At 37.6% G+C, this 19,991-nt stretch overlaps 1 protein-coding gene across 1 annotated transcript in view; it reads left to right on the top strand.

Moving 5' to 3' along the window:
• The window catches only part of LOC149578556 (uncharacterized protein ycf23-like), a 215,891-nt gene that overhangs the window by 44,505 nt on the left and 151,395 nt on the right, over positions 1 to 19,991 (top strand). The window lies entirely within an intron of this gene.

The following is a 19,991-nucleotide window of genomic DNA, read 5'->3' on the forward strand; positions in this document are numbered from 1 at the left end:
GAGAATAAATGGAACACTTAGCACTCATCGGATCTAGGTGATGCTCACAGGGGTGAAGCACCGGGACTTCCAGGGAGGTCACCTATCCCAGTACTACTCTAGCCTGAGTGCGCTTAACTACGAAGTTTCCTCCATGGTTAAACCCAAAGCTTGCAACCCCCATTTGCAAAACCTTCACCAAGTGTTGTGCCTTATGAACCATTCGTTAGAAAGCCACTTAAGCTCATCAATTGATAAGTAGGAGATAATTTCCATAGCTAGTCAAATTGTGATATTGCTATCAGGATTTAACTGTGTGATTTTTGAGTCAAACTCATTGACCCATGTTTCATAAGTAGTGATTCAACATGAATCCATCTCTCATGAGAATAAATGGAACACTTAGTACTCATCGGATCTAGGTGATGCTCATAGGGGTGAAGCACCAAGACTTCCCGGGAGGTCACCCATCCCAGTACTACTCTAGCCTGAGCGCTCGTAACTACGAAGTTTCTTCCATGGTTAAACCCAAAGCTTGCAACCCCATTTGCAAAACCTTCACCAAGTGTTGTGCCTTATGAACCATTCATTAGAAAGCCCCTTAAGCTCATCAATTGATAAGTAGGAGATAATTTCCACAGCTAGTCAAATTGTGATATTGCTATCAGGATTTAACTGTGTGATTTTTGAGTCAAACTCATTGACCCATGTTTCATGAATAGTGACTCAACATGAATCCATCTCTCATGAGAATAAATGGAACACTTAGGACAGTTAAATCCTGATAGCAATATCACAATTTGACTAGCTGTGGAAATTATCTCCTACTTATCAATTGATGAGCTTAAGGGGCTTTCTAATGAATGGGTCATAAGGGACAACACTTGGTGAAGGTTTTGCAAATTGGGTTGCAAGCTTTGGGTTTAACCACAGAGGAAATTCCGTAGTTAAGCGTGCTCAGGCTGGAGTAGTACTGGGATGGGTGACCTCTCGGGAAGTTTCGGTGCTTCACCCCTGTGAGCATCACCTAGATCCGATAAGTGCTAAGTGTTCCATTTATTCTCATGAGAGATGGATTCATGTTGAATCACTACTCATGAAACATGGGTCAATTAGTTTGACTCAAAAATCACATAGTTAAATGTTGATAGCAATACCACAATTATGACATGTTGTAAATTATCTTGCTTAATAGGAGTTGTCTATGGAAAATAAAAAGCCAAGTAACCACGTTATGAAATCATGATTTAATATGCCATTGGAATTCAAGTGATATTTTCTGCAATCTCAAGACACATTCTTCAAATCACAGTGTGATAAGTTGGAATATATATATTATTCATGATTCAGTTTAGAATCAATAGATAGAGCTGAATTGCTCTAAGATTCTGAACGCTTAGGACCGATTGTAAAGCCATGGAAAAGGTGAAGAGGTGAGATAGAATCTGTAATAACATGAAACAAAATCAGATGTGACATAACAATGTTTAACATTTTTAAAAGGATTCATTTAATAGCTCATGCTTGATCATGTTTATTGTATTCTTTTGCTGGTGTGATTAGATACCATAATGCTCAGTGGATGACAAGGTGTTCCATGTCTATTCCGGGTAGGGAGGGCTTTTCTCGTTAGAGATTGTTTGCGGATAAGTTATGGTCCGAGGTTGGGTGGTTAAGCCCTTGACAATGCTTCTCCCCTCCACAAGATGTCGAATGTGCATCAGACAAAGATAAGCTATGCATTCAAACATTTGTCGGAAACAGGTATTTTTACTTTTATGATGTATATGCAAGTAGAAGGTAAGATTAATTGAGTTGTATCATCGTTACAGTTATAACTTATTTCTTTAAAAGAAAGCAACTCTTATCGTCAATATAATTGGCAACCAGTTAGATCGATTGATCATCTAACTGAACGTGAAATATATTTAGTTGCAAGAGATAGATTTATCTGATGGATTGTTATTTCAATCTTTCATTTATATGAATAATGAATATGAGCATATCCTCTAATTTTATGTTATTGCCACAATTAGCAATGGGAAGAAAAGAAATGATACAACGGTATCTAATGCCCTAAGTGATACAGTGGTATCTGATGCCCTAAATGATCCAATGGTAATAGATTCCTTAAATGATACAGTGGTATTTGAAGCCCTAAATGATATAGTGGAATTGACGCCACAAATGATACATTGGTATTTGATACCCTAAATGATCCAATGGTAATTGATGCCCTAATTGATATAGTGGTATGTGATGTCTTAAATGATATAATGGTATTTGATGGTAATCATCAATTTATCCTAAGTGATATTTGTGGACTAATCTGGGTGGTTGTAGAAGCATCCCTACATTGATTTTTCGGTTCAAATTCCATGGTATGTAAATTTTAATTTCCATAGTAAAATTATTGATGATGTTTTCAGATGTTAGTTATGAGTTTCCATTTAAATAATTGTAATTATTAATCTCATTCACATGAACATAACTGATATAACTATCTTCCTATGAAAAAGAAGTAATAACTGTATTTCTTTGATATGATAGTTGTTAATTAAGACCCAGGAAAATTGGTTGTTACAAAATGTGTAAAATGAGCGATCCAAATCTGAAAGGTTGGTGCTTATCATTCCGAATTCTCCTCAAGTTCTCAAATAGTTGCTGTCTCAAAATTTCACACACATCAAAGTGTTCTTTCTCAATAACCATCTAATAGGTTGTTTGAATTACACCAGTTGAAACTGAATTTTGCCTTGTACTATAGTTCATTTTGTAACCTAAGATCTTAGCTATGATCCTAACATCAGTTTGCCTTATGTCATAGAGTATCATGTCTCTCATATCCTACTTTTTACCAATATTTGCTTCAACTTCTTTCTTAACCATCTTGGTTGCTAGAGGTACAACTCCAACATTATCTAGGCGAGTCACGAAATGGATTAACTCCTTAGTAATCATAGTTGGTTTGTCTCCCAACCAAAACATTTGGTCATGTATTCTACTCAACACAATTCTTATCCACTCAAGTTCCTCAAATTCTCATAGTCCACAAATTGTAAAATGTTCAGATTTTCTAGGTGTGCAAACTTTGGTTTTAAGGTCTTATTTGATTGTATATCTTCTCAAAGTCTGATCTAACATCCTCATTACCAATTGTTTCTATCTTGCAGTGAATGTAAGCTCTAATATCTTCACCATGTAAGACACCTTCTGGGGTTTCTAAAAATGCTCCAATAGGGTTGCCCTCCATTGAAATGAATGGGTTCTTTTTAAACTGATATCTAGGCCTTTCCTTGACATTGTATAGTTGTGGTTTGTCCATGATTATCCAGCTTCAAAGATAGCTTGAAATAGAAACTTAAAACAACTTCATTGTATGATAAATACCTCATTTTGATTCCACTAGGGCATCCACCAAATTCTTCTCAAACGTCTTCTAATCACTTTGCTCCTTCACTCAAGGGTCTTTGTAGTCTCAAATTGCTTGAATAATGACAAATGACTCAATTTCGCTCCTTAAATTCTTAGCAAAAACACTTTGTCATTAATGCATTACGTGAAAGTACATAAAGATGATACTACCACAGAATAGGCTAAAACTTAGAATGACCTTTCATAACTTTGAATATACATCTGCAAACTGACATATAGGATCTATGATGCCTTAAATACCTGTAGTTAACTTCGTGTACACCCGTTGATTTTGGGCATTGATAATTTTCTGGTAAAGTGCTCCCCCTATAGCTGTAATAGCTATTTAGGCTGAAGTAGAAGGTTCAGTGCTAGACATTGCATCCACTTTGTTCTCTGTGCATACCTGCTCCTTTTCCTTCCATACTTTTGTGTTTGCAATACTTCCGTCTCTCTCAAAAGTCTTATCAACGCTTTCATATCGTGCCTTGTTAACATTAGTGTTCCTTCTTCCACCATAATTGTTCCTTCTGACATTAGGTGTTCTCATTGTGTTCACAAATCCATTGAGTCTACAGGATTTAGTTGTATGTACCAAATTGTTGCAAATATGACATGTAATAACTGAGTTTTGATACCTTGATGCAAACTGATTTACTCACAACCTGCAGTATCTGGCTATTCGTCCAAAATTGATACATTTGTAGCATGTGACACCATTATTGATAACATTGTTCATTCCCAAATGTCTTCTAGTTGTCATGTTAGATCTTTCATTTGTTTTGATACAAGATCTTTGATTAGGCTTCTTGTATTCAAGTGATTTATGTCCATAAAGAAAGCAATTGAAACAATATTCAATAAAGGGTTTTGTATCCATTTTACCTTTGCAATCCTTTTTCATGTGCCCATACTTATTGCATGCATAACATTTGTCTTTGAATGCTTTCTTCTGTTTTCTAGGTTGCTCAATCTGATTTGATATCTGATTAGGTTCCTGTTCAGGTTCATGCTCAATCAATATCTCTGATTCTTTAGAAGATTCACCTTTAACATATCCAATGCCTATCATGTCTCCTTTAGGCTTTTGTGCCATTAATTGCTCATCAAGTTTATCATTACTTGAATATAACTTATCAAGATGTAGCGTGGTTTGAAAAAGTTTACCTTTCACAATGCTATTGTACTTCGCAAGTTCCTTATACTTAAGCATTGAAACATCAAGTTCTGATTTTATCTTGGTAAGATGAATGCTCAATAAAATATTCTAATCTTTCAAATATGCTTCTGGTTTGTTCTCATTTGAAATCTTGATCAACTTTAGTGATGTAACCTCGAGTTCCTTTTAAGTACTTAATTTTCCTTCTTCAATTTGGTAATCAAATCTGAATCCTTGATATGATTAACTAGCTCTTTCCTTTTAGCCCGTGATGCATCAATCTTATCTTTCAGCTTCTTGATATAATCTTGTGCATCCTTGAGTCTGATTTTCAATCTTTGGTTTTCATCATTAGCCTGATCGAATTCCTCAAGTGCACCTTCATAGTTGCTTTGCAAATCTGTTGAATCCATGGTGATCTCCCTCAAGCTGTTAAGACTTCTTCTTAGTAACTGAGTTCTGATACCAATTGTTAAAAATAGGGAATACTAAGGGTGGGGGAGGGTGAATTAGTATTCCAACACTTTTTGCCTAACTTTGGATTTCAATAGTTAAACATAAACATGCATAAATGAGTAAACTGAATAACAATAAAGAGCATGCCACAAAGAAACTCATAACACCATATATTGTTAACTATAAAAATGCTGGCCATGGGAAAACCCCGGTGGGGATGGTACCCACAAAATGATGCACTAAAAAAAAAACCTAGTTAAGAGTTTTGACCCTGTTAGGGGTCTATTACATACATCTAGTACATCTATCCTTCTTAGAGGCCTCAACCCTGTTAGGAGTTGTATTACAGAAGAAGCTCACTGCTCTCACAACAATATACAATCTATGCAACAGATATAGACACTGTGCCAAAACTTGACTATACTGATATCTTCAGATTAGTCCTTTTGTTGTCCCCGCATCTGATCATGCCCATATAACCTCTGATCTGTTATGACCATCCAGTCATACACATACCATCATAAAAAAAGTTCACGTAACATAATCATACCATAGTATAATCTCATATATCTTCACATAGCAAAAAGGTTTTTTATACCCTTTTCCTTAACTCTGTCCCAGTTGGCCTGAATAACAAGTGTTTTACACGTTTCTAAAACTTGTTATCACAATCTGCTAAGTGGAGGTAAACATCTAGGATGTCGTTCCTACAGTACTAAGTTCTTGAATAGTCAAGACAATTCAATTCCAAGACAATTCAATTCCTTAGTCTAATTATCCATTCTTCACCATATACTCTGGTTTTGCGATAACAAACATGCTTCATGTAATTTACCCAAAAACTCATACGATCTAATACATTAACATTAGTGAACATAAACATATCATCTACATACCCTGTTCTACCATATTCCAAAATTGTGGCTGTATATGCTTGCTGTCTAAAACTGTAAGATTGCTGACAGTTTTTCCTGACTATAGTTAGACAATATCTTCATTACAACCTACGGAAACTTTATCCTTAACATAGGCGACCTTAACTGATAATAGTGTTGGCATAAATGACAACATCTAGCCATTCACATTAGCCAACTTGCCAACAGTTTGCTAACATAGTTGATGATGGATACAACAATTTCTATGACACGGGAGAGTTCAATATGAAGTTGAAACTCAACGGAGAGGTACTTAAGAGTTGTAGCAAAGGGATGTAGTGTTACAACTAGGGTATCATGAGGGTTCTCTTTCCACCAAATATAGCTATACAATTATTTCTAGTCATTGAATTAAGTGAGTCAGCTTGTTGTTACTGTGGGTATATTTCTTGTCATTAGATGGGTATTTCCAGCTTCTATATTGCTAATATTTCCAACAATTTATCAATATTGAATCATTTTATTGTTGTCGATTTGTTTGGTTTTATTTTAGTTCCAGACTGCTGTTATCAGTCATATCCAGCCACCAGTTTACACTTTTTTGGAGATCTATCAGGAATCATGATATTGGCGAAAGACTTTAGCTGTCAGATCTGCAAAAAACAATTGTTTAAGCTGCTGCAATGATGTTTTGGAATAAAATCTGTTGATTTCAACCTCCTTTGGGCTTACATGCAAGGTTACTGGTCCAAAATCATGAGGATCACAACCCCCACCAAAGTGGAAAGGCCCACTAGAACAGCTAGCCCAAAGGAAGGGTCAATCGACAATGAAAGATGGATAACCAGCGAAGGATCTAAGAAATGATGTCTATAGATTGTGAGTTGAAAGCAGCTCAGACAGTTGCCTTGACCCTATTGGTACTTATTCAAATGGTTCTGGGTAAATGAATTACTTTAATTGTGATTGGTTTGGCTTTGGAAACTAGATAAACTGACATAATGTCTTATGGGTCTTGCTCTCTACCAATTGGATCAATAGAGTAAACTGAAACTCCCACCAACTTTGGTTAGCTCCGCTTCTTATTAAATGCTCCATGGTTTGAGGTTATTTTTACGTGTTTTGTAGGTAGTTGGAACTGGTTGTAACCACATGAATTAGTGGTAATTGCATTGGACTAGTACCAGTTACAATTAATTAGTGGTAACCACCTAGTGACACCCCTCAAATTCTTTTGGCCTCACACTTACCCGAATGATCATGAAGGTAAGGGCTTCCCTTTGAATGGAGGCAAAAACATAGGCCAACCCTTGATCTTGTGGATATTTTATTTCTTCTTCATGTCAAAGAGGAGAGTATGTGGAGTTGGCTGCCTTCACTACTTGATCCAAGTCGAGGATGGAAAGATGCTAGATCCGAATTAGATGGGATAGTGGCATGAAGGCACTTGAACATTTTGGTTTGCATAGGACACTTTGGTAGAAGATGCATCATCTAACTGGTACTGGATTTGGGCTTTATGAACATTACATCATGATGCAACTCTTTGTCACATATAAAGTAAAGCATCTCAGTTTGCATTGATTGAAGACGAAACATCTTCTGTTTTTTTAAGGGATTGTCGAGGTGGAGGTTTGGGACATCTTGCCTGATGCAAACCTGAAGGATTTGTTGCTTGATGCATGCCTTAGCGTTAGCAAAGAACAAGCACTAGGGTTCAGAGGTGAGACTTGGTGCATGCCTAGGAACTATAGTTCGGTGTTTTCTTGTGTCAATTGATGCAAGTTAGGGCATGGAAGTGGAGAGCCAAAGAGCCATTGCGTATAAATAATTGAGAGTGCAGGATGACATGTCTCAAGACCAGAGCAGAGATAGGAAACAACTGATGCATACAAGTGTAAATGGTAGCATGTGGGATGACAACAAATTGTAGCTTTGGTGGGAGGATTACAAGTTAATGATGCTGACCTATGGTAGTGTGTGGCATTCAAATTTGGGTCTTTCTTAATTAATTTATCTTTTGAGTAGCATATAAAACTACAAACTTTGCAATTGTAATCATTAGGGACGTTATGCATTTTTGGTCACTTGGATTTCAATCCTTTGTGGATTCAAACCCATGAGAGATTGTGATCAATGGATGAAGCCCAATTGGTCTTTGGGATCGAAGGATGAGAACCTTTGATTTATTGGAGAGAATTCTCAGTCAAGGAATGCATTAGAGCTTCAAGCATTTTAAGAGAGTTCAGTGAGTTGTTATTTGTTGTGTTTCTGGTGTCAAAATAGTCCCATTCCCATGCGAATCAAAATCATATCAGTGTGAATGTTGCGGAAATTTCTGAGTAATTCGTCCAAAGTTTTCTATATATAGTGCTATTGATTGTAATTTGGCAAGGTTTGTCATTTTTGTATTGATCCGATTAAACTTTTGTTAAAATTGTGCAAGTTGCTGTGTGTTATTGTTGTTAATTAACTATTGTCAATGATATAGTTTCATGAAATTATGTTTATATGATTCAGTGGATGTTTTTGGTATTGCAAATATGTTATTTTACTAAATTTTTGGAAGAGAGCATTATAGTGCAGGGCATGAGGCATTGGACAGGAGAAAACAAGTACAAAAGAGTAATTGCTAACTTCGTTTCTAGAGTCCACAACCTACATGCAAAATAAGAGAACCTGCTACAACAGTGACTGAAATGACAAAACAAAAGAGTTTGACACTGCAGTCATGCACACCCCTGCTAAATCCCAAATCAAAGCAAAAAAGTGAAAATTGGTATCAAGCCTGAGTGCTTCAGCCATCTTTACCTGACAAAATGGAGATCTTCGTTGGTCACTTTTTTCCAAAGACAATTTGATTTTCCAAATTAGTACTACTTTCTCAAAGCTTTTGTTCTCTAGCCCAATTTTTGAGCTCATTGATTGAGTACACAAGACCATTGACAATGAAATTGTAATGTCCCCAATTTAGTAGGTTCCTTTAGCCAGGGTTGGTTAGCTCATCATCGTGACCCTTGTGAGATTTGAGGGTCTCAGTTGTAGACTTGCTATTTTAACTAAGTCTATTCTTGGTTAGCTGCTATTTCTGACAGTTCAGTGTGCGCACAGTTGATGGTTGTCATTCTCTCAGTCATATGCTCTGGATGGATTTATTAATTAGTCGAGTTCATATTTATTGAGGCTTCATTATAATTAATACACTTTATCTTATTATATGTTACAAAGTGATTTTGTGAAGTTGAAGCCTCTTAAGTGAAAGGTGTGATGATGAAGTTAAGTTGCACAAATGGAATTGTAAATATGGCTCTCATTTAGTGAAGTAATTATCCATTGAATGTTATTTGTTTTTGATAAAGTCTTGAGGGTTTGAGTTCTGAAGACTGTTTGAAATTTGTGTTGCAAATTGTTGTTGAGGTATAGCAATTTGTCTTTACTTCTCTTTTGTTTCTACTGTGTCTGAGAAGTTGGTTTATACCAAAGAAATCAATCTGTTTGGGGAGTCAGTTAATGCATTGAATACACTTGTGTTATTGATTGGGAGTTCGTTTTGTGTCTGGGTGAGTTGTCGTCCTTCATACTGGGCAATGTTTGGCATTTTCACTGGTTGCTGTTACTGTTTTGACAGCAATTCATCTCCTAGATAGGCTGCGACCATCTTGGAGGGGCCTGCGATCAGAAATTAAAGGCCTTTGTTTAGAGTTGGAAGGCCTGCAACTGTAAATCAGAGGCCTGTATGCAGATTTAGGAGTATGTGTTTGGTATTTGTACCTGCAATTTGCTATGGAAGGGTTGTGAATCCAGAGGCAATGTTGGCATTTGGAGGGGATCGCCTTGCATTTTGACAACCCATCTTGTCTCCTAGAAGGGCTGCGTACAATCACATCTACCTGTATTTCAATGGTGGTGATAAATTTACATTACCAAGTTCTTGCTATTTATTAAATTGTGGTTGTTGCATATTATTTTGGTTAGTGCATATTGTGGAATTTGAAGTTGATGAATATAATATCTCTTGAAATTTATTTCCAAGTTCATCTTAGCATTGCATTTCAATTTTTATACACATTTAAAAAAACTTAAAAAAAGCATATATACCAAAAACCCAGAAAAACCAGAAAACACCAAAAAACATTGTAGTAGTATTGTGATATTGCTATCAGGATTTAACTGTGTGATTTTTGAGTCATGGAGGAAACTCCGTAGTTAAGCGCGCTCAGGCTGGAGTAGTACTGGGATGGGTGACCTCCCGGGAAGTCCCGGTGCTTCAATCCTGTGAGCATCACCTAGATCCAATGAGTGCCAAGTGTTCCATTTATTCTCATGAGAGATGGATTCATGTTGAATCACTACTCATGAAATATGGGTCAATGAGTTTGACTCAAAAATCACACAGTTAAATCCTGATAGCAATATCACAATTTGACTTGCTGTAGAAATTATCTCCTACTTATCTTAGTAGTAGCAGGATCTCATTAGAGATAGTTAAGGGTCTTTATAGTGGTATTGGAGTAGTTTCCTACCTGTCCGCAGGAATTGGGCTCAGTTGTTAGTTTGATTAGAGACGTGGCTTTTAGTATTGATGGATAGAGATAGGAGGTTTATTCTGCGTAGGCACTATACCGGTAGAGATCAAACTTCTCCGCCTGGGGAAGGAGAACTTGAGATTTAGTTTGGTATTGTTGGTGACAGGGGTTCTAGCGATTCACAGGGTTTGGCTTATAGGGATGTTGACATAGGTTTCAAGATTGACAGAGAAGCTAGAGAGACATTTACAGACTTGTCAACTGGACAACACCATGTTGTAGATGTGCTGCAATAGCTTTTTGACACTTTGCAGTGACTAGCACTTTCTTGGGGACGAAGTATGGGGAGGGCTCGAGATGATTCGTTAGTTCACATAGATCTCAAGTTGATGACATGTCCAAGGTGGTGATAGATACGGAGTAGAGGACCGGATTCAGATTGATTACAGGGTTGATGGGATAGGATATATTAGCACTGGTGATAGGCCATAGAGACCTACTTCATGAGGCATGAGATGGATGCAGTTAGTACAAAGACTAAGGCTGAACACTTTGCAGATGATGTAGTTGCCCATTTTGCTGAATGGGATGCTCTTCCACAGTATGTGAAGTAGAACCTGGGTTTTGATAGATATTTGACTTAAAAGCATGAGCATTCCAAAGGTAGGTCTACTTTTGATAGAAAGAAGCCTAGACAGTAGGACTTATAGGAGGTAGCTAGTAAGATGACTGTGGCACACTTTGATGGCATCGAGATAGTGATTGCTAGAGCTTGGGTTCGCAAGCTCGATACCTATCTTGCTTTGCATCCTATAACTGAGGACGTCATTAGATTTGCGGTATTGCATCTTGATGGAGTTGCATATGATTAATGGTATCCTAGATTGGTTTTTGTTCATCATGATCAAATCACTTCCTATTAGGAGTTCGTGGATAGATTGATAGAGCGCTTCGATAGGAAGGATCGTGAGGTATATTTTTGGGAGTTGGCTCAGCTACAACAGACAACTAGTTTGGAGGCCTTCGTCAGTGAGTTTTAGAGGCTTTCAGTGATGGTGTACGACATATTTGAGAGGAGAGTCATGTTGTTTATAGAGGGTTTGGTTGAGCCACTTAGAGGTTGGGTTAAGTCCTTGGATCCACCTTCACTCCAGGAGGCTAGGAATTTGGAGGCATCTACACCTAGGGGCTAGATAGGGCAGACTCTAAGGAGGAGAAATTAGATTCTAAGCGCCCTATGACAACACCTTTGGATTAGGATGCTATTAATGATTTGAGGAGACAGAAGTTATGTTTCTATTGTAGGGGACCTTATGATGTTGCTCATGATTTCCCTATGAAATCTAAGGGCAAGAATAAGATGATGTAGTGGTTTTATGATGATGAGGATAGTTCTGATCCTATAGGGCAGCTAGCTGATTATTAGCATGACATACATAGATCCAGTGATGATGAGGTGGATGATCTGCATCTCAAGGTTGCCTATTTATCTAGCACGAAGAAAGAAGGAGCATTTATGATGCACGTTCTTTTGGCGGGGCAGCAAATGATTGCTTTATTTGATATTGATGTCACACATAATTTTATTGATGCCCATTTGGTCACTAGAAGAGGGATTTAAATTAAGGATTTTGAGGGACTATGAGTTCAGATGGCTGATGGTTACACCCTGAGGTGTAACAAGATGATTTCAGATCTGCTAGTTAAGTTGAATACTTATGCTTTTAAGGAAATTTTTTAATGTGGTGGATTGGACAACACTAGCATAGTTCTTGACATGGCATGGTTGCATATCGTTAAGGATATTTATATCAGCACAGAGAGGATGGAGATGAGATTTATTAGGGATGGTAAACCACAAGTTCTTAAGATTATCAAGAATGATGATCTCAACCAGATTTTTCTTAAACATATGCAACACTTGGTTCACCATGAGGATGTGATTGATTGGGCAGTTGAGTGTAGGATGATGCCTACTTTGATCATAGTATAGATAAGCAAACATACCACCTTGACATTCAACAGTTGAGGACTAAACACTCCAAAGTGTCTAGTGATTTACATCCCGACACGCCACTTAACAGGGGGATTGAGCACATTATAGCATTGGAGGAGGGCACTAAGCCCATTATGATTACACCTTACTAGCACCAGAAGTGACTTAAAGATGAGATTGAGAAGACTATATAGGAGCTACTAGATATAGGACACATAAGGCCGAGTAAGTCTCCCTTCACTTTATCAGTTGTATTGGTAAAGAAGGATGGTACATTACAGATGTGTATTGATTACCGAATGCTTAATAAGAGGACTATTAAGAATAGGTATTCGATCCCTTAGATTGATGAGCTTATAGATGAGTTGCATGGGGCTCAGTTCTTCTCCAAGATTGACTTGAGATTAGGGTACCATTAGATCCGAGTTAGAGAGAAGGATGTAGAGAAGACAACTTTTAGGTGCCATTGCGGTCATTTTGAGTTTCTAGTGGTGCCATTTTCCTTGTGAATGCTCCGACTACTTTCTAGTCTACTATGAACAGGGTGTTCCATAGTTAGCTACGAAGATTTGTGTTGGTATTCTTCGATGACATCCTTGTTTATAGTAAGGCTTGGGATGATCATGTTGCTCATCTTGATATAGTGTTGGATATATTGGATAGGGCTTCCTTGTATGCCAAGGAATCCAAGTGTACAATTGGGATGACGACTGCTAAAATTAGGTTACATTATCGGTGCAAAGGGTGTTCACATGGATCTTGACAAGATTCATGTTATTTTAGATTGGCCTACACCAAAGAAGCTAACATAGTTGAGGGGGTTCATTGGACTTTGTGCTTTCTATTGTAGATTTTTGGCAGGATTCTTAAGACATGCAACTCCCCTTACAAACTTGATGCATAAGGGTGCTTTTCAGTAGACTCCTCGAGCACAAGAGTGCTTCGAGAAGTTTAAGGTGATTATGATTTCATGGCCAGTTTTTAGCTTTATCAAACTTCACAAGGCCGTTTGATTTGCATTGTGATGCCTCAGGAGAGGGTATTGGAGTAGTATTATCCCAAGATTGTCATCCCATAGCTTTTAGGAGTAGGAAGCTATGAGGTCTTGAGAGATCATTCGACATTTATGACAAGGATATGTTGGCCATTATGCATGCCTTGGCCAAGTTCAGGTAGTACTTAGTTGGCAACGAATTTTGTATTAAGATAGATCATAATAGCCTGAAGCATTTCCTAGGTCAATGAGACCTGAATGAGAGGCAACATAAGTGGGTTAGTAAGTTACCGTCCTATGGTTTCGACATCTCCTATATTAAGGGTACACATAATGTTTTTGCTGCTGACACCCTTTCTCGGAGACCCCACTTGTGCTTGGTTACTAAGTTTGTTGAGAACTAGAGGCACTTGATTATAGCTGAGTATGCTAGGGATTAGTGGGCAGCTGGTATTGTTGATGGCAGTATTCAGGACAACAACTATACCCTTACAAGTGAGTTGATCATTCACAAGGGAAGGATTTACTTTGTCCCAGAATTAGGTGTCTGTGAGATTATTTTTCAAGCCTTTCATGATTCACCTATGGCTGGGCATCTTGAATTCTTTAAGACATAGAGACATATTCAAGAGAGATTTACGTGGAAAGCCTTTGAAGATTGATGTGCATCGTTATGTCAGAGAGTTTTGTGTTTGTCAACAAATCAAACAAGAGCATACCTAGTTCGCAAGGTTGCTGCAGCAATTCCCCATTCCTGAGCAGAAGTGAGAAATTATATCTATGAACTTCATTGTGGGCTTGCTTAAAGCCCAGGGTAGAGATTGCATCTATGTGGTAGTGGACCGCCTTACTAAGTATGCTCACTTTTTTCCTATCACTACTACATATTCAATGGTGTAGTTAGTTGAGTTGTTCTTCCGGGAGGTGTTCAGGTTGCATGGTTTACCCCAAACTATAGTGAGGGACCACAATAGTAGATTTATGAGTCACTTCTAGTAGGGGGTTTTCAGATTATGTGGGACAGACTTGACTCCAAGTACCAATTACCACTCTCAGACTGAATTATGTTTATTCCTAGCAGAGGGCTTGGATGAAGTGGATTCATTTGTGTGAGTATTGTTATAATTCCACTCACCTTATGTATACAAATGTCCTCGTATAGAGATTTGTACTGATATGGTGCTCCGTGCTTTGTGGATTTGCTTTGCAACGATAACAGAGTGCCCAACGTAGGTGATATGCTACAAGACAGTAAAGCCATTATGAGGATATTGAGAGATAATATCTAGAGGGCATAGAATCAACAAAAGCAGTGTGTTGATCAGAAGAGGACAACTTGCTTCTTTTAGGTGGGCGATATGGTTAATTTGATGCTGAAGCCATACAGACAGACTTCCATTAGGAAGAGTGAAATTGAGAAGATCAAGCCTCAGTATTATGGTCCCTTCTGCATAGTGAGGCATATTTGTGAGGTGGCATATGAGTTGGATTTGCTAGATGATAATAGGGTACATAACGTATTTCAAGTTTCATGCCTTCAAAGGTGTTAGGCGGGCATGTTGTTCCATCTCTCATTTTACCATTGTTGGATGATGAGGGAAGGCTTGAGTTGATCCCTGAAGCGATTTTGGATACTAGGGAGAGACAATTGCAGAGGAGGACTATCTGAGAGTTTCTGGTCAAGTGGTAGGGACTACCGGATGAGGATGCCACTTGGTAGCCTGAGGATACTCTTCATCACCCCAGACTACGATTGCTTGGGGACAAGCAATCTTGGGGAGGGAGGACCGTAATGCCCCCGATTTAGTAGGTTCCTTTGGCCAGGGTTGGTCTCATCATTGCGACCCTCATGAACTGACAATAAGATTTGAGGATCTCAGTTGTAGGCTTTCTTTAGTATGTCTATTCTTGGTTAGTTGCTATTTCTGGTAGTGCAGTGTGGGTGCAGTTGATGGTTGTCATTCTCTTAGTCATATGCTCAGGATGGAATTATTACTTATTGGAGCTCATATTTTTTGAGGCATTCATTATAATTAATGCACTTTATCTTATTATATGTCACAGAGTGATGTTGTGAAGCTGAAGCCTCTTAAGTGAAAGGTGTGGTGATGAAGTTAAGTTGCACAAATGGGATTATAAATATGGCTCTTATTTGGTGAATTAAATATCCATTGAATGTTCTTTACTTTTGATAAATTGCTGAGGGTTTGGGTTCTGAAGATTGTTTGAAATTTGTGTTACGAATTGCTGCCGAGGTATAGCGATTTGTCTTTACTTTTCTGTTTCTATTGTGTCTGAGAAGTTGGTTTATACTGAAGAAATCGATCTGTTTAGAGAGACAGTTAATGCATTGAATACACCTGCATTACTGATTGGGAGTTCGTTTTATGTCTGGGTGAGCTGCCATCCTTCATACTGGGCAGTGCTTGGCATTTTCGCTGGCTGCCTTTACTGTTTTAGCAGTGATTTATCTCCTAGATAGGCTGTAACCATCTTGGAGGGGCCTGCGATCAGAAGTTAAAGGCCTGTGTTTAGAGCTGGAAGGCCTGCGATTGGAAATTAGAAGCCTGTATGCAGATTTAGGAGCCCGTGTTTGGTATTTGTACCTGAGTTTTGATGTGCAAGGACTGTGAACTCAAACAGAGGCTGTGTTGGCATTTGGAGGGGATCACCTTGCATTTTGACAGCCCATCTTGTCTCTGAGAAGGGCTGCATACAATCACAGCAGCCTGCATGTCTATGGTGGAGATAAATTTACATTACCAGGTTCTTGCTATATATTTAATTATGGTTGCTACATATTATTTTGGTTAGTCAATATTGTGGATTTGAAGTCGATGAATACAAATTCTCTTGCAATTTATGTCCAAGTTCATCTTAGCATTGCATTTCAATTTTTATATCCATATGTTTTAAAAAAGCTTAAATAAAGCATATATACCAAAATAAAAATACCAAAAAAACAGAAAAACAAGAAAACTCGAAAAATAAACATCTCTGCATTAGCAGCACCTCAGCAGAGACAGTTAAGGGTCTTTACAGAACTAAATCCTTTCTACTTTCTCCAAGGTTCTGTTATAAGTTTTTTGATCCACCAAGAAGGCCAATAACATGATCTTCAGGGTTACAACCATACAATAGCACCAAACAATTCAAAGTAACAGGCCTAAAATGTTGATTAGGAGCACTGTATTTTCATCCTTCATTGGAATTGTGATGGAAAAACCGACCAAGTTGGAGGAGAAGGTTCAAAATGCTAGATAGAACGTCTCTGAACTATTTAAGTTGACAAAATGCCTGATGGACCTTGTACACTGCTCTATGGAGTTATCAACACTCTGGCACTTCATATGTTTTAGTCGATCTAAGCATTATAATGAATATCATCATTTATAAGATTTTGACTTGTGCTCCGCTGGTTGAAGTCAAAGTGATTTTGCTTTTGTTGATAGCCATACCAATGCTATCTTTACTTGTGAATTCAATAGGCATTTAATAATTTGATACTAAAGCATGAATGCCTCTCAGAAAAACTGCATGATTTTAGTTTGCATCAATTTTTGGAGTGTGATCCAAAACATTGATGCAAGCTAAATCGACACAGTTTTCTTCCAAAGCTGGACAACAAATACCTTGATGCAACAATTTGATATGTTTTGCCTTTTCTAATATTTATTTAAAACTGATATGCTCAACAGAGGTGTGATGTAAAGAATTTACTTTCTTTAGAATTTTGGACAACAACCTGCCTTTAATAGAGATTTAAATGAAGACAACATTATAATTAGAGTTTGCTAATTTTATAAAAAAAAATGAAGTAAGAAGCTTATAGTGTAATCTTTGTCTTATTTTCCCGGGTATAAAGCTTTCACTTAAAAAGTTGCAGCATACAAATTTTTTCTAGCACTAAAGTACAATTAAAGAAAGCATTTTGAAGCACTATCAATCTTTCTTTTATCTCCTCCAATATGATGTTAACAATCCCTCCAACTACAGGACTATAATGATCAATCCCCTCTTTGCTAAACTTTTTGGCAGTATGATAGAAACTAGGATCAGCAAATGGGCAGAAGAAAATCATAAACGTGCTAAAGGGCAAGCTGGTTTTAGGCCAAAGCACTCGACAGTGGATCACTGTGTCACTCTGAGACACATTATTGAAAAAGAGTGGGAGAAAAAAGAAGAGGTTTTTTGTTGCTTTGTTGACTTCAAAAAGGCTTTTGATACCGTTTCGAGAGACAAGCTTTGGTTGAGGATGGAAGAATTGGGGATTCCTAGGCATCTCAGGGCTGCTGCTCATAGAATGTACGAAGAGGTGAAAGTCAAAATCAGAACTTCAGATGGCATTTCAGAATGTTTTAGGAGCGATATCGGGGTCAAATAGGGCTGCCCTTTATCCCCTACTTTATTTGGTTTATATATTGACAAACTGGAAGAGTGGTTAAACACGCAAGAGCGTGAAGGCATTCAGCTAGGGGAATTTGTTATAAAGCTACTCCTATATGCGGACGACCTCATTTTAATTGCCAAATCTGCTTGTGGTTTGCAAGACCATCTATCTTCTCTTGAGCGCTTTTGTAGAATGGTGGGGATGCAAGTCAATATCAGCAAAACCAAGGTTATGATTTTCTCTAATAATAAAAAACAGCATCAACATGAATTTTATTACAATGGAAGTGTTCTCGAAGAAGTTGCGGAATATAAATACCTTGGCATCGATTTCAACAAAAAACTAAGCTGGTCTAGCTGCAGGTATAAAAGGACATTAGGTGGATGGAAGGCTTTCTACGCTCTTCAGAATAGGTGCCGTGAAGCGGAGTTGTGGGATTGGAAAACTATTCAAACCTTGTTTGGTCTTCTTGTGCTGCCAGTTGTTCTTTATGGGTGTGAATTATGGGCCAGCAGCACTACTATAGCACAATGGAAACAAATCGAAGGAATCCAAAAGCGCTTGATTACAAGCAAGTTTAAAATTAAAAGCACTGTTCCATATGACATCATGCTAAGTGAAATGGGGGCTGCGCCTATTGAGGCACTTGCTATGGTTCGCCTTTTAAGCTATCTAAAAAGAATCGAAAAAATGGAAGAGGATAGATGGCCGAAAGTTGTCTTTAGTGACACACTATGTAAGCGAAAAAGGACATGGATGCAACAAAACATCAAGTGGATGAGTAAATGGAATATTCATTTCAATATGTGCCCCACAAGTAATAAAGAAATAAAGGTCTTTGTTATGGAGAAATTCTACAAGAGAAATTGGAGAAGCGAGATTGGGAGGAAGAAACTATATTATATAAATGAGTTCAACCCCACTTGTGATCAACTCGAAAAAGTGTACATAGGAGCCAACATTTCTTGGAGAGCTAAAATTCTTATTGCTCAGCTGAGAACCAACTCTCACCAACTTCGTTGTGAGACCGGGCGTTGGAAGAGGCCAAAGGAGGCTTGGGAAGAGAGAATTTGCAGATTTTGCAATTCTGGGAAAGTGGAAACTGAACAGCACTTTATTCTAGAATGTGAGGCCTACAAGGATAGCAGAGATAAGTTTGCGGATACTATATGTGACAGTTCTTGGCATAACCTGTTCAACGAAGAGTACATTGAGCAATTGGGGGGGCTCATCATTAGTCTACACAAGAGGCGAACAGCACTACTTAAGTCTGCTTGAGTTGTCTTGCTGTCCCATAGGCTATTTTTGGCCTCGTGGACGTTAAAATTTTATCTTTTCTTATCTATCTTATGATATGCTCATCTTTGGCAGGATTCACTCAAGAATATCATTCTTTGGTCGTCAATATAAGCATGGGTTAGGCTCATATAAGTCCCATTAGAAGCCGGAAGCAGTACTAGCCTAGATTTGACACCTAGGAATTAACCTAACAATTTTAATGAGTTGATGTAATATTTTCTCCTGAAGAAAGATTTACCTTCATTGGTAAGACTTCAAATATGGTATAATTCTGCATCAATTATGTTTCCATAATCTTACTTTCACTTGATATTTCTTGCAAAGAATCTGAGATATCTTGATTATTTATAGTATTTATAGCAGTATCTGATTCATGTAATTAAAAAAAACAAAGTTAACCTGCCTTTAATAGAGATTTAAATGAAGACAACATTATAATTAGAGTTTGCTAATTTTACAAAAAAAAATGATGTAAGAAGCTTATAGTGTAATCTGTCTTATTTTCCCGGGTATAAAGCTTTCACTTAAAAAGTTGCAACATACAAATTTTTTCTAGCACTAAGGTACAATTAAACAAAGCATTTTGAAGCACAATCAATCTTCCTTTTATCTCCTCCACTATGATATGCTCATCTTTGGCAGGATTCACTCAAGAATATCATTCTTTGGTTGTCAATATAAGCATGGGGTTAGGCTCATATAAGTCCCATTAGAAGCCGGAAGCAGTACTAGCCTAGATTTGACACCTAGGAATTAACCTAACAATTTTAATGAATTGATGTAATATTTTCTCCCGAAGAAAGATTTACCTTCATTGGTAAGACTTCAAATATGGTATATTTCCGCATCAATTATGTTTCCATAATCTTACTTTCACTTGATATTTCTTGCAATGAATCTGAG

The sequence above is a fragment of the Cupressus sempervirens genome, chromosome 1, assembly GCF_028749045.1.
Source record: "Cupressus sempervirens isolate cs-2001-9-10 chromosome 1, ASM2874904v1, whole genome shotgun sequence".
Lineage (NCBI taxonomy): Eukaryota > Viridiplantae > Streptophyta > Pinopsida > Cupressales > Cupressaceae > Cupressus > Cupressus sempervirens.